This window comes from Phytophthora cinnamomi (assembly GCF_018691715.1).
Source record: "Phytophthora cinnamomi strain GKB4 chromosome Unknown Contig21, whole genome shotgun sequence".
Taxonomy (NCBI): Eukaryota; Oomycota; class Peronosporomycetes; order Peronosporales; family Peronosporaceae; genus Phytophthora; species Phytophthora cinnamomi.
Window position 1 is genome coordinate 2,961,793 of NW_027150954.1, and position 16,548 is coordinate 2,978,340.

Sequence of the window (16,548 nt, forward strand, 5' to 3'; positions counted from 1 at the left end):
GCGCGCCCGCAGACAGGGTCTGCTGGCGAAGGGACACACTACCGTGCATCCGGGCTGCACGAAGGAAAATGCGGTCAAGCCGGGCTTGATACCGCGCGCCCGCGGACAGGGTCCGCCGGCGAACGACTGTCCACGGCCGGGCCTGGACAAGAAGAACAACTGTGCGGAGCCGGGCTCCGCACAACAAGAAGACGGCGCAAGCGGAAAACGCTGCGCAACTCTCGGTCCGGGACCGAGACGCAACAAGAGCAGTCTGCTGGGCAGACTGTGGCGGTGACGCCGAATGTCAAGACGCTAAGCGTCTTGACGCGCACCGATACTGGATTCCAGTATCGTGACATGGAACTCGCTAGTCCTCCGACGACGGCGTCGGAGTTGACTTCGCTTCCAGCCATGAGCTGGAAGCGCTTCACGCGCGACTTGCACGATGGACGCATCGAGCAAGTCTGCGTTCTTTCGGACAGCGAAAGAACGGAGAGCGAGAGCGAAGAGCTGAGGCAGCTCTTCATGGGAAGTACCACTGAGAGTGAAGACACTCTCAGTGCGAAGACGAAGCGAGAGCGCTTCGAGGAACAAGGCTGGGACTCGCTGAAGTCGAGTCCCTATTACGAATTGCTGCGGGAGTACAAAGACGTACTCCCGGAAGAGATTCCTACGGAGCTTCCGCAGGATAAGGGCATTCAGCACGAGATTGATCTCGTGCCGGGCACGAAGTACTGTGTCACGCGACAGTGGCCACTGCCGCGAGAGCAAGTAAAAGCAATCGACGACTTCTTTGAAAGTCGTCGCAAAACTGGACAAGTGCGGGAATCGAAGTCCCCGCACAGTGCTTCGACGTTCTGTGTCAAAAAGCCACAGGGCGGATGGCGCATCGTTCATGCCTACAACAAGCTGAACGATGCGACGGTACCGGCGCAGACGCCGATACCACGAAAAGCTGTTATCGTCGATTCGATGGCCGGGAGCGCCGTTTACAGTGCCCTCGACTTACGAGATGGATTCTATCAGATTCTAGTGCGTGAGAGCGACGTCCCTCTCACGGCAGTGAGCACGCCAAGTGACATGCTCTGGGAGTGGTTAGCAATGCCACAGGGGCTTAAGAACACCCCTGCTGCCTTCAACAGGTGCGTGACGCACTTGTTGCGCTCGGTGCGCGACTTCGCGCCGAGCTACTTCGACGATGGGTTCATCCACAGCCGGGCTGTGGACGGGAAGACCGACGTAGAGATGCACAGGGTGCATCTCCGGAAGCTACTTGATCTTATGCGAAAGCATATGCTCTACGCGAACCTGAAGAAGTGTATCTTCGGGGCGAGCGAGATACCCGTCCTCGGGTGTCTCGTAGGGAAAAATGGCGTTCGCCCTGACCCGAAAAAGGTCAGAGTGATTAATGAATGACCAACACCTTCAAGTGTCAAGGAACTGAGGCAGTTCCTTGGCTTGGACACGTACTTGTGCAAGTACGTGGAGGATTACGCGGGCAAAATCCGCCCGCTGTCACAACTTCTTAAGGAAGAAGCTGTGTGGGAGTGGACAACCGATTGCCAAAAGGCATTTGATGCAGTCAAGCAGGGCTTGACTGAGGCGCCGATCTTGGCAGTGGCTGACCAAGATCGCCCGTTTCACGTAGTGTGCGACGTATCCGACTTTGCGATCGGATGCGCGTTGATGCAGCACGATCACGAGGGCCGTGATCGTGTCGTCTACTACCAATCGCGTCAGCTGAAGCCAGCTGAGCGCAACTATCCGGTGCATGACAAGGAACTCCTTGCCATGAAGTACGCACTCGCAAAGTTCCGAGTGTATTTGCTTGGGAGTATACCATTTGTGGTCTACACCGACCATGCATCACTGCACACTGCGGTGAAGTCGCCACACATATCACAAAGAATGGCGAGATGGCTCTCATTCTTTGCGGAGTATAACTTCCGGGTCGAATACAAACCCGGAAGATTGAATGTGGTGGCCGACGCGTTATCACGTCGGCCGGACTATGCAGAAGCGGTTGACGTCAATGCCATTGACGCCATACGATCGAGCAAACCCACGTCGTCTCTGTTGGATGATGTGAAGGCCGCGTTCGCGCACGACGCGGACGCGAAACTCTTGCTGGCGTACGGCACAGCGCCTTCTGACAAGTCTCGTCAGAAGCTGCCCAAGCACCTTCGTGCGCGTGCACACCGCTTTCGAGTGCACGACGGAATACTGCTTTATAGTGCAGTCGACGACAACGCGGATCGCGTTGTCGTGCCAAATGACCATGACCTGCGACTCAGGATCATGTACGAGTATCATGATGCCCCGACTGCGGGACATCTCGGACGTGAGAAGACTTACGTCCTTCTCACGCGCGACTTCTACTGGCACCACCAGTAAAAGTGGGTGTGCAAGTACGTCCGTGCTGGCGAGGTATGGCAACGCGTGAAGCTTGCGCCATTCGCGCAGGCTCCTTTCCAATCACTACCGACTCCGTCGGAGTGTTGGAAGTCCATGTCTTTGGACTTCATCTTTGGTCTTCCCCCGGACAGCGGACGGAATACCGGTGTTGTCGTCTTCGTCGACCGCTTCAGCAAGTTGGTACATCTTGCTGCGGTGCCGGCAGAAGTGACCGTGAAGCAGACGGCCCGTCTGTTCGTCGACATGGTGTTCCAACACCATGGCATGCCGACCGACATCGTGTCGGACAGAGACCAGCGCTTCACAGCGCACCTGTGGCAAGAAGTGTTTACACTTCTTGGGAGCCAACTTTCCATGTCGACTGCGGATCATCCGCAGACGGACGGTCAAACCGAGCGCGTGAATCGCGTGCTTGTCGATATGTTGAAGAGCTACGCTCACTCGTTCCAATACTGGAGCGAGTGCTTATCGATGGCAGAGTTTGCCATCAATAACTCAGTGCATGCCTCGACCGGGCATACACCGTTCTACGTGAATGCCAAGCGGCATCCACGTCTACCGAGTTTACTCGGAGTGATGGCTCCCACTTTAAGTGGGGGAGGATCTACGACTGCAATACAGCAGCCGCAGAAAACCACTGACACTTGCACAGTGTCAGCTGCAACAACGAACAAACCACGTGAGTCTGCGCTGGGCGTAGACTCCTCCAACAACAAGGACAATGACCACGGGTCTGCGCAGGGCGCAGACACCGCGAAGAACCACGCAGAGGCCGGGCCTCTAGCGGAGAGCGAGCTGAATGACTTCAGCTCGGATGCATTCAACTTCATTACCAAAAGCCAAGCCGTAATTCGGTTTGTCCAGGATGCAATAGCAGCTTCTGTTGACCAACAGAAGCTGAACGCAGACAATGTGGGCAGAGGCAACACAAATGAATTCAAAGTTAGTTCATTGGTTTTGTTAGCTACGCTAAACCTGCCTAAACATGCATTTTCGGATTTCGGAGCAAGCAAGCTTGCTCCGCGCTTCATCGGGCCGTGCACTGTGTTGGCACGGTACGGCAACGCTTACACGCTATACATACCGTCTAGCATGCACCTCCATCCGGCCTTTTACGTCGGGTGGCTGAAGCCATACCTGCAGCACGAGCCATCTAGCTCGGCTGACCCGAAGCCTCGGCAGGAGCCGAGGCAGAAGCGGAAGCCTTGGACTCGTCGACGAGCAGCCTCTCCTCCGTCATCAGGGTCCCCAACTCGACCTGGATATTCGAGGCGGTCTGCGAGACCGCAGCGACCTGAGCCTTCTGGTTCGCCAGCTCCTGTTTCAGGGCGGCGAACTCAGCGCCCTGCAGACGCTCCACGGCGGTCACCCGGTCGTGGAGAGGAGCGAACGGATCAGCGCGGGGCTGATCATACACGGGGCGTGTTCCCACCCCCGCCACCGCCGATCCGTGACGCCCGCGGCTCAACCCGCTGGATTGTTGAGAGGATTTGTTGGCCATAATATCCCGAAAACGAACCCTCATGGGGCTCGTTTTCGTATTCGTTGGAGAGGATTTCCTCCCCATCAAGATTCATGGGAGCCGCGGAACGTCTTGCTAGAGGACGTTCCGGAAATGGTGAGGGCGAGCAAAGACCAATACGCACTGGCTTGACAGAAGTAGAAGGAACGCTGCGATCATCAACAACGCCCGGAGCCTCACGTGCTAAGAATTTAGCACGGAGCTCTTTGAGACTCTCGGTCACACGGAACGACGTGTACCCGTTCAGGTCGCGGTCGCTCAAGCAGACCGCGCCTGGGAAGCACTTCGTGCATTGAAAGCCCTCGGGCACAGCGCACGGCACATTAGCCTCCTCCGCAGCAACGTGGAGTTGCTCCAACTTTCCACGCTTCGAGTACGTCTCGAAGCGATCACGCGCTTGCTTAATCCGATCACGGTAAGCACTCGGCCTCTTGTTGAAGTTTTCAACAAAGGCGTTCCAACTTTGACAAAGTGCCTGCCATTCGGGCACTTTGCTGCGAGAAGATGTCTTCTTCCTTTGAAACCATCGGAGCTCATGGAAGAGTCCGATGTAGTAATCGCGCCTTTGATGCGTTTCCGCATCAAAGTGCAGCTCGGCAGCCACAGCGTCATCTTTGATGGCGCTGCATACGTACAGCGGCACCTCATTCGGAGGCACCGAGTTCCCATACGGGTCCGCGATCTCGGACGCGGACGGCATCCACGGATCGCGCGCTGCAGGCGCAGCGCGCGGAGAGCCTTGAGCTTTGAAATCACGCGCTGCAGCAGCAGCGCGCGGAGTACTGAGAGCCCCAGCGGAAGCGAGTGGGGTATCGCTCTCAGTACGCGAACGCTTCGAACTCGAAGCGTCCGATTCGTCCCCTTCACGCGGACGAATGTTCTTGGCATGAGGGTCGAGCGATTCGCTCGACACTGATTCCTTGCGCTTAGAGGGCGAGTCCTCCTCGCCCTCCATGTCTTCATCGTCGTCGCCGAAGTCGACGACGTTGCAATACTTCGCAGTCTGGCGATCGAAGTAGTCATCGATGGAGAGATGACTCTCCACCGCCTTCGGAGTCTTCTTTTCTTGGGGCGCGCTCATCGTTGTATGAGCGCGGGTTTCTTCTCCAAACGCGGAGAATTGACGAATGGTGAATTCAGAGATTGACGAGCGAGGACCCTGCGCGTCTAACCTTAAGGGGGGTAATGGGGCTACACGCACAAGTGGCTACAAGCCACTTGTGATTTTTAACAGATAAAATATTTGCTAAGAGTTTTAGATACTTCCTCACCTTGGTGTAAGTCACACCAATGGATACATTGAAGTGGGCCACCACAATGAGTGGTCCACACCTACCCAAAGATCCTATTGGTAGAAAGCAGTATCTTTCTACCAATTAGAGACGTGCATATTGGCGGGGCTCTGACAGCCAGCCGCAGTCAACCCCTTTCATAGATGATAAACATTTTTAGCAGATTTAGGATGAAGATCAATTTGCAAACAATACAGTTCTCATTTTACCTAAACAAAGTCAATTGGAGTCTTTATTTGACGTATATTATACTTGTGTACTCAAGTATAATTAACTCAAGTTATTAATAACTTCGCTTCCTCACCCACGTAGCGCTATGTGTAAGCTAAAGTAGTGAGTCAAGTTAGACCTACTGCAATGCTAGATAGTGAGCGCCATGCATTTACATCAAGACAAAGAGAAATATACTCAGTTTGGGATTAACATTCAAAGTGTCTTGTGTTGACTCTTGGAGTCCGTAGGATGTACGGACTCGTACGTCGTTCTGGTATTAGAACGACCGCTACCGTTAGGTAAGACTCGGTGACTCAAACCCGTCTTCCTCTGACGCAACGCTGCGACGGCACCGCTTCAGCCTCTCCCAGATTACAACAAGTGCTACCAGATGTAGGGACTGGTGAAATGGAGCAGAGGAAGAAGATAACTAGTACGAAGATCCACAGAAGATGGCTCGAAGAGTTGTTATGCGCGGTCTTGGTGGAGGAGGCTTCAGAATCTTTGTGGAGACTCGAGCCGAAGTTAGTTAAACGAAAAGTGGTATTCAAATGGTTAGTTGCTATGGGCTACCTTGAGGAATGTACTCCGTTGTTACCCTACGTAATTATATGCGTTTCACTATACTAGATTCTCCGTAATCCTTGAAATTGAATCTCGAAGGTAGGTAAGCTGAACCGGTCCGAGGTCTTACTTGAGCCGTGCATAGTAATTTCAAATGAAAGAATGAATGTAGAAGTCGTGCACTCCTTAAGTTGGTCATCCGAACATAAAGATTACCTGTGACCAGAGGGCGTGCCTGTACAGTAACTTAGTGGTTGAAATTATTATATAATGAGTACTACTCGATGCCTCAGCGCCCTGCTCGGCCCATCGTTGCACTGTAGGAATACTACAGTAATTAGTCTGGCCCAGACTAAATTTGAACATCGATTTTTTTCACTCACAATAAATAGTCTGTCTTCAAAAGGACAAACTAATTTTGAATACCTAAATAGTATGCTGATGGTAATGAGAACGTGTATTTATGTAGTTAAGACTGCCGTTTGCAGTGCCAGGTTTTGTATAAATGATGGACATGGTTTTTTTTTTAATGTACTGTGTACTGAGAAAATAAATTTCAGTGGTTCCGCTAATGCGGCTGTTTCGGGTCTCCTTTTATAATTGGTGGCTTCGCAGATTTGATATGGCCCATCCTGCCGAATTAGAGATGCACGACTGCATTCGAAGGCGGGCGACGAGCATTCCAGGGACTCGCGCATTGCACTCGCCAGACCATATTATTTTTATAGCGCGAGCAAAGCGAGCCGCGAGGACGCCGAAGAGGCGCCCAGCCAAGCGGAGTGTGTAATGCGCTAAGCAGGAGTTATTGTGGTTTTATGTGCTGGTCAGGTCCTCTCAACCAGGGCTGGCAAAACCATGGTATTGCGGTTTTAGTGGTTTTATGTAAATCCATGGTTTAATGGTTTTAAAACTAAAAGAACCATGCAAAAAACCAAATAACCACGGTTTTACTGGGTTTTCGACAAAGAGCCGTTTCACGTAAGCTTGAAGTTGCAACAACGCTGTCAGAAGATCGCACTCGCACTCCACGGATCTTTCCCCAGTGAGAAGTGTCAGGCCCACCTCTGGCCTGCTGAGCAAGCAAGCCAGAGCGATGCGGCGCAAAGGCTCTGGCGTGCTTGCTCGCGGCCAGAGGCTTGAAGTTCCTGTGGCAGTTACCCGAGAGGGTCAGCCGTCACAGTGAACATGCATTTTGTAGGAAAAACATGAAAAAGAAACATGGAACATGCATTTAGTAGAAAATAAATGAAAAGAAAACAAAAAGACGCAGGGTAGTACATAGTCAAGGAAAACCCCAGAAATACGCAAAGAGAGCCCTGTGCTCGCGTAGGAGCACAGCGAGGCATGCATGTTAAGCTAGCAGTAGCAATTCAGTATTAAATAAACCGTCTACCCCACACATCGACCACAACTACCGCGCTTCTCGACAGGACCAACACTCGCACCCACTTCAACGACAAACACTCTTCGGGCCCAACGCGACATCTGGTAGCACTTGCGGGGGGAAGGCTCGCTGCTGCACGGCACTCAAGGGGAGGCTTTTTCAGCTTGAGGTGTAAGTGTCACGTCAGCGTGACCAACCCAGCTGTTGGGGAGACTTTGTTACATTAACAGGACAACCTATTATTGTACGCTGACCGTGGGAAATAACTGGAGGGCAGCCGTGGTGCAAATTTGTTTTGCATCTGGCCCCGGTGACAGCCCATTTGCCCAAGTAGCTACTGTTCTCAAAAGACTGCACCGCATATAAATCAAGCACTATAAGTCTCGAAGCCTGTTAGTCAGTTTTTGTTCTTAGTAGCCCGGCACAGCAAAATTTTGGCGAAGCGAAGACCAGGACGACAACCGTCAGCGCTCGACCTCTCACGCGTCATCGACCTCTCACGTGTCATCGACCTCTTCAAAGGCATCGAAGAAGTCCAAGACCTCCCACAGCGCATAACTCGGTCAATTTTAGGAAGTAGCGTAGGCTATTTTCTTTAACAGGTTTTTTCTTTTACTCTCTTTTAGTCAGTGCCCCTAAAAGTAGATTGCTCCCACCGGTATCAATTTTCAAGGGTGAACACACAAAGTACGAAGTTTTCGCGTGTTTAAGATGGCGGATCCGGCCCAACTAATGCATAGTATGTTGGCGGCCATGGAGAAGCAGACAGAATTGATCGACGAGCTGCGCAAGTCAAGGCAGCTGTCGCAACTAAAGCTGGATGGGGTAAAAATGCCCAGCTACGGGGGGACGCTCAAGGAATCGTTCCAACTATACCGGGAGCAGGTGGAGCAGTACTTTTTAGCTAAGGGCATAGACTGGAAGGATAGTAAGTTGAGTGGACGCATTTTGGCTGTGTTAGCGGGATCGCTGAAGTATGGAGCCGCGCAGTGGTACATCGTCAAGAAGGACGATGTGAAGAGTGTGGAAGACTTCTTTTTGAAGCTGGAGGAAGAGTTCGTGCCTCCGGATCTGCAAGAACGTCTTCGGGACCAGATGAATGACTTGAAGGAGCGTCAGTGTCGAGACTTGCCCGATTATATCAGCAAGTTCAGGCACTTGATTACTCAAGTCAAAGAGATGAGCGAACTGGACAAGATCATGTACTTCTTGTGTGGTCTGCCGTCAAGTATTCGGGAGGAAGTCCAGTATCGCAGGAGTGCAACGTTGACCGACGCTATTACCATAGCGCTCGACTATGACCGGTCTCACACGCATCGTGGACGCTCGGATGGAGCACGCGACAGACCGAGGTACCGATCGTACGACAACAGACGATCGAAGAGCAACAACGATGGACCAGTGCCGATGGAGATCGACAACGTAAGGGTACCGTCGAAGGAGGAATGTATGCGCCGAAACCTGTGTTTCCGGTGCGGGAGTAGCGCCCATCGGGCTCGTCAATGTCCGATACAGCCGCAGCAGACGCAAATGGCTAAGCGGAATGTGCAGAAGTACAACAACTCGGGCAGTAATCAAGGGCGTAAGCCGAGGATGAACATGGTCCTCGAGGATGACGAACAGGTGGATACTGTCGTCATGGATCGCGTGACTATGAGTGTGGCTGACATCCAGGAACAAGCGGATGGGTTACAGGCATTCATGGACAAGGCACGTGTACAAGTGGAAGAGACTGTCACTGCAGCGTCAGAAATGACGGAAGATGCTGGCTCGTGTGGACTACAGCCAGTTGAAGAACCGAGTTTGCATGCGATGCAACCGGAATTGGAGTCTGGTGTGTGCGGATCGCCGCCAGAGCAGGAAGCTGAGTTGCATGAGAAGCAGCCAGTGAAGTTGGTTCAGCAAGGATCGCAACCAACAAGTACAACGGAGACCTTGAAGGTTAACGCAGTGAAGTCCGAACGTACGAGTACCCTTTTCATCAGGAAGGGTCGCATCAATGGCAGAGATGTCCGAATTCTGTTGGACACGGGTGCAAGCACGAACTTGATTATGCCAGGGTTGGCTAGTAATGTGCTTCTGTCAAGACGACTTCAAGCTCAGCGCTTTGATGGCACGTTGACGCCGGCGACGGATGTCAAACACGTGGAAGCGCCAGTGAGCATGGATGGGTACTTCTTTCCAGCGATCGAGTTCGTGGAATGGAAGTTGCCGGAGTCGCACGACGTCATTTTGGGGAAACCGTGGTTTAAGGACTACAACCCTCAAGTGGATTGGCAAAAGGAGGAGGTTGTCATACCTGACCGGATGCAATTCATCGACGTCGATGCACCGTCGTTCTCGCACAACTTGAAGGAAGGCGAGTATGAGCAGGTGTTTCGGGTGAAGATACAACTTGTGCCCGAAGTGGAATGAATTCCAGAACCGATCTTCGACGTAATCGGTAAGGAGTTCAAGGATGTGTTTCCGGAGCAATTACCAGACGGATTGCCTCCGATGCGTGAAGTCAACTTTGAAGTGACGTTGAAGAAGGGGGCTCAACCAAGCTCTCGTGCACCGTTCCGCATGTCGAAGATGGAACAGGATGCTTTCGAAGAATTTGTCAAAGACAAGTTGAAGAAAGGATGGATTGAAGTGTCGAACTAGCCGTGGGTTTCGAACATTTTCGCTATCCCGAAGAAGGACCCAGTCACAGGTCAAATGCCGAAAAGGGCTGAATGGTTGCGTAGCGGCAATTTGAAGATTCCGTTGCGTTGGGTGTTCGACTACCGCTATCTCAACAGCGTGACTGTCATTGCCAAGATCCCGTTGCCATTAATCGAGGAGTTGTTCGATAAGATGGTAGGTTGTGTCATCTACACGTTGATCGACCTTGCACAGGGATATCATCAAATGCTGGTGGTGAAGTCAAGTCGTCCGTACACTGCGTTTCGAACACACAAGAAAACGTATCAGTGGTGTGTAGCGCCCATGGGAGTGGCTGGAATGCCAGGGACATGGTCCAGGCTCATGCACAAGCTGTTCGACAAGTACGAATTTGTCGTCGTGTATCTCGATGACATCTGCGTCTTCTCGAAGAGTATGGAGGAGCATGTGGAGCTTCTGCGTGCAGTTTGTATGGTACTGCGTCGCGAGAAGCTTTTTGCGCACATGGCAAAGTGTTCGTTTGGTCAGTCCGAAGTGGATTTCCTAGGACATGTTGTCTCGCAGGCAGGAGTAAGCGTTGGTCCGCGTAAAACGGAAGCGATAGCCAAATATCCGACTCCGACGAATCGAAAGGAGTTGTTGAGTTTCTTGGGTTTGGCAGGATATTATCGCAGATTTATCTGTGATTTTGCCGAGATTGCTCGTCCGTTGAGGGATTTGACAAAGGGAGATGCCCCATGGAATTGGACGAAGCCTGTGGAGGACGCGTATTTGCATCTCAAGCTCGCACTTCAGCAAGCGCCTACGCTGAAGTTGCCAGACTTTGAGCGACCGTTTATCGTGACGACGGACGCGTCAGGACATTGTATTGGTGGAGTTCTGTCACAGAAGTATGATGGAGCAGATCATCCGATTGCCTTCTATTCGAAGAAGTTGGATAAACATGAGCGTGGATGGCCTACGCATGAGAAGGAGCTACTAGCTATCAAAGTGGCTACGGAGAAGTGGAGACACTATCTGCATGGACGCCCATTCGACGTCTACACGGATAACGCAGCGTGTTCGTGGATGTTGCATCACCCACGAGTGTCACCAAAGATGGCTCGCTTGTTGACGCACTTTTCGCAATACACGTTTACTTTGCATCATGTGCGAGGTAAGATGAACGTTGTAGCGGATGCGCTCTCACGGCTTCCACCGGATGGACTGGAAGACGAAGAGGAGAAAGAAGCACCTCTTCCGGATGTGACGTATACGGTTCATGACTGCGACGACGAATGCGCGAAGAATGCCGCACCAGTTCATGACCACCGTATTAAGTCTGCAGTGTTGCGCAACTTGTCAACGGATGATACTCACGTGTTACTCGACGATATCAACTTACGGGGGGAGGGTCGCCCGATTGGCGTAGCACAACAGCAAGTCAACAGCGTCGACTATCATTTTGTAAGTCCGCACTTGGCCCCTGAGACGAAAAGAGCGTTTCAGGAAGGATACGAATCAGACCCTGCTTTCAAGCAACAGTGGTCTAATGGAGCTGGAAAGGAGAAGTTCGTCAAGCACAATGGGCTTCTGTTTTTCAAACAGACGAAAGGCGAAACTGTCTACCGACTTTGTGTGCCGAAGGTAAAAGAGCTTCGCACAAATGTCATGATCGAATTTCATGATGGAAAGATGTCCGCACATCCTGGAAGTCGACGTACGTACCTGAAAGCAGCGCAATGGTACTACTGGCCGACAATGGACCGCGACGTAAGGGAATATGTTCGCACATGTGAGACTTGTGCACGATGGAAGTCCAGTAGCCAGAAGAAAAAAGGACTACTGATGCCGATACCAGTGCCAAAGGAATGCTGGGAAGTGGTGTCAATGGATTTCATCACGGGTTTGCCAGTGTCGGAAGGGTTTGATGCAATACTAGCTGCAGTGGACAAGTTGTCCAAGCGAGCGAAGTATGCACCAACGTATTCGACAGCTGACGCGAAGGACACGGCTAAAGTGTTTTTTGATGCAGTTGTTCGGCATCACGGATTGCCGAAGGTCATCATCAGTGATCGCGACTCGAAGTTCATCTCGGACTTTTGGAAGTCATTGATGAAGTTGATGGGTATCAAACCCAGCATGACAACTGCGCACCGAGCTCAGGCAGATGGCCAGACGGAGCGCCAGAACCTCGTGCTCGAAGATGCATTGAGATGTATGATCTCATATCACGGTGACGATTGGGTTAAGCACCTAGGGACTATCGAATATGCGCATTCGACCCTCGTCAACGCGTCTACGAAGTTCGCGCCATTCGAACTTGACACAGGACGTAAGGTGTCAAACATTGTGGCAGAGGAGATGAAAGACCAGCTGCAATCGGAGAATGATGTGACACTTGCGGAGTTCGCGAAGAACTTTGCGAAGGAGCGACAGGAGATCGTAGAACGTGCTCAGAAGAATTTGGAAGAAGCTCAAGCAAGACAAAAGGAGTACTACGATCGCAAGCGCAGACAAGTTGTCTTTAAAAGAGGTGACTTAGTGCTGCTCGACACGAAGAACTTACCGCTGAAAACCGTAAACAAGAACACGAAATTGAAGAAAGCGAAATTAGCGGCTAAGAAGGTTGGACCGTTCGTGATTGAACGTATGGTGAACGACAACGTGGCGAAGTTGATACTTCCGCGCACGATGAAACGTCTTAATCCGACATTCAACGTGGAGTTACTGACCCATTACCACACGAATCGTGAGGATTTTCCGAATCGACCGATTCCGAAGGCTGTACCTCTAATCTTGGACGAGGACACTGGAGAAGAACTCTACATTGTGGAGAAGCTGCTCAAGAAACGAACTAGACGTCGCAAACGTCAATGGCTCGTGAAGTGGCATGGGTTGCCGGAGCATGAGGCAACCTGGGAAAGCGAAGCGCAGATCAAGCACGTTTCGAATTGGCGTCAACTCCTGGATGAGTATCGACTCCGCCAACGCGAAGTCAACCAGGGGGAGATGTCAGGCCCACCTCTGGCCTGCTGAGCAAGCAAGCCAGAGCGATGCGGCGCAAAGGCTCTGGCTTGCTTGCTCTCGGCCAGAGGCTTGAAGTTCCTGTGGCAGCTACCCGAGAGGGTCAGCCGTCACAGTGAACATGCATTTTGTAGGAAAAACATGAAAAAGAAACATGGAACATGCATTTAGTAGAAAATAAATGAAAAGAAAACAAAAAGACGCAGGGTAGTACATAGTCAAGGAAAACCCCAGAAATACGCAAAGAGAGCCCTGTGCTCGCGTAGGAGCACAGCGAGGCATGCATGTTAAGCTAGCAGTAGCAATTCAGTATTAAATAAACCGTCTACCCCACACATCGACCACAACTACCGCGCTTCTCGACAGGACCAACACTCGCACCCACTTCAACGACAAACACTCTTCGGGCCCAACGCGACAAGAAGCCTCGCTGGCAATGGGACACCCCTCAAACAATGAGCGCTTGGAGTTCATCGACACTGGGGTGGAATGCAAGTTCAAGCGAACAGAGCATATCGGCAGACACTTTGAAGCTGATTATCGTGATCGGGAGAAGGAGCGAGATATCATCATCAACAAGAACAGGACCTTCGCGTCTGCACTAACTGTCCCTTCCTCGCTGGACAAGCCTCAGAGGATTCAGTGACGGATCGAGAATTATAGGAGCCATCTAAAGAAGTGCGCGTACTACAAAGCCTTCATTCAAGCCCATGGGAGTTCTCCGAGTGGAGCAGCCATATCACAAAGGTCGGAGGAATCCAACGCATCGGCACGTCCACGTGAAGATAATAGCGCACCTTCGTGGAACAGTGAAAAAAGGCAGAGGTGCGGCGACGACTTCTTCCGTGGCAGTTCTCGGGACGCTGAGTGCGCACGACTTCAGCGCACACTCGTTGAGTTTCTGGCCGACAACCTACTTCCTGACAGCTTTATCGAGCGTCTATCGACGAAGCGTTTTCTTCGTCAAGTACAAGCGATGAAGGAAGACATTGTTTCACTCCTTCCTAGTCGCAAACAGTTGGGAGGAGCCATTCTTGATGGGTACGCGCTGCAACGTTAAGGTGAAGACTCCAGTATTCTCAAGGATTATAAAAAAACAACAGGAGGGCGAGTGAACATCCTATCTGATGGCTGGGAAAACATTTCCAAAGCACAGTTAATGGGCTGTCAGCTGACATTGTTTGGACGTGAGATGACTTACGATCTCATACCTACTGGATCTGAGCACAATGGTGTAGTAATTGCAGAGCAAATGGACGGGGTGATTATGAGGATGATTGCTGACGGGTGGAATGCCGGAGCAATAATAACTGACAATGCAGGGCAATGTGGCCGTGCTCGACGAATTCTAAGTCTTCGATGGCCCCAGTTTGCATTTGTCTTCTGCTTTGCGCATGCACTAAACAATTTCGTGAAAGCTGTGTTGAACTCAGCTTATGCAACTGTCACCAAGCAAGCATCTGATGCAGTGAATGCTCTAAATGGATCAGCGACCAAGTGGTTGATGGAAGCTAAGAAGTACATGACCAACGGGTACGATAGATTTTGGAAGTTTATTTCGCTATGTGAGACGCGATGGAACAGCATGCAGGGGTGTTTTTCGTCGTTGCTTCGTGTACGGTGTGCTATGGAGACTTTGGCGCTGGTTAATCGCCTAAACACTAAATTTCCCAGTGCCTTTCTCGTGTTTAATGACCCCACTTCTGGGAGGATTTAGCCAAAGCAGAATCGATTGTGCGACCGCTTTCCTACGCATCGCTGAAGTTGCAAAGGGATTAAAATACTCTCGCAGATGTTGTTGGATGGTACATCGACATTTTTACGGGGTTTTCTGTTGAGGATGCCCTTGTTCGGGAAGCTGAGAGACGCTGGTATCAATGTGAGCAGCCCCTTATGCTTCTGGCACTATTCTTACATCCTGTGCTAACAACAAACGCAAAACAATTGCTTGATAAAACACCACTCACTTCAAGCGCCTCAATTTGTTACATCGGCGAGCACTACTATCGGCGATTTGTTGGTGAAGACACTGCTGGATTGATGGGGGAACTACTTAGCTGGGTTGAAGGAAACACTAAGTCGCCTGAGTACAAACAAGTCGGGGCAATCCCTGCATTTTGGAAGATGATAAGCAGAATGCACCTCAACAGCAAGTTACCAGCTCTAGCCATTGTGGTTCTATCGATTGGTGTGAATACAGCGACTTGCGAGCGCTACTTCAGTGAGCTCGCATTATTTCATTCAGCAAAACGCAACAAAATGGCACCACTGAAAGCCCGAAAGATTGCAGCTGTGCGCAAACAAGGGCGTGAATGGAATCGAAGCGAAACCAATACTGCCAACTCACGCAAGAAAAGGTTGGTTAACCCAACAGAACCCCGGCGTAGTGATGAAGGATTTGAGTACGTTCAAGTCACGGCTAACGAGAAAAATGACGACATGGAATCTGACTCATCCTTATTTAATGAAGGAGTCGCTCCTGAACGAGGGGTCGATCATTGGCGAGCTGTGCTAAGTGATTTGGACAACGACGACGAATTTTGGATGGATGCCGAAGAAGCCGCAGTAGCCGCACGTGATGCGGAGCGTGTGGAGCTTGAAAAAAAGGTTTTGGAGATAATTGATCAGGCGAAGGCTCCGATTCCCACAGGCGACAAACGGCCCTTTCCGGATCCTAATGACACTCGAGGCATTGACACGTTTCCACAAGAGAAAATGAAGGGTTTGCGTGCGCAGAAAGTTATGTTGGCTGCACTTTGCAAACAGGGTGACAGGTGCGAGGCACAACCAGGCTAGCTTTGGCTGCATCGTTTTATCTATGAAATCACAACACTTACTTTAACGTTTTGCAAACAGCAGCGCTCTTTATGAGCCCTCAACGCGTACCTCAGAGGAGGTAAGGTCAGCGTCTACAATGAATGAAGAGTTCACCAGTATGTAATCGACTGGGGTCGCAAACGCTGCTAATGCACAGCGGTGGTACTATGCTTGGTTGTCACCAAACGCAGCACCCATTCCCCTTCAGGAGTGCTCGTAGGAGAGAAGAGATGAATGTACTTCGTATTGCCACGGCTTACGTGCATATACATTACATGAACATCCTTACCAAAAAGCTTCACCTCACCATGGCCAACGCAGCAAATGCCGACTTTGGTTGTGCCAACAGCGAAACAGATGCGATAGGAAATCAAACTCGACCACCACATCGCCATCCTTTGCCGCGGGTGCAGAGTCGCGTTGATGCGGTGCGCGATCACCAGCACCGTATTGAACGTATCGAACATTTGCTAGCCGTGCGCTGGATCAGCGCGCCCGTGGCCGTGGCCTCGTCCAGTACCACCACCTTGTTGTCCTTGAGCAGTGCGAGCACGATGCAGATGAGCTGGCGCTGCCCCACCGACAGATTGCCGCCGCGCTCCGTCACCTCGAAGTCCAGCTTGGCGCCCCAGCCACGCAGGTATGCCGCCAAGCGCACCTGCTTCAGCACGCGCCACAGACCCTCGTCCGCGTTCTCGTGGAACGGG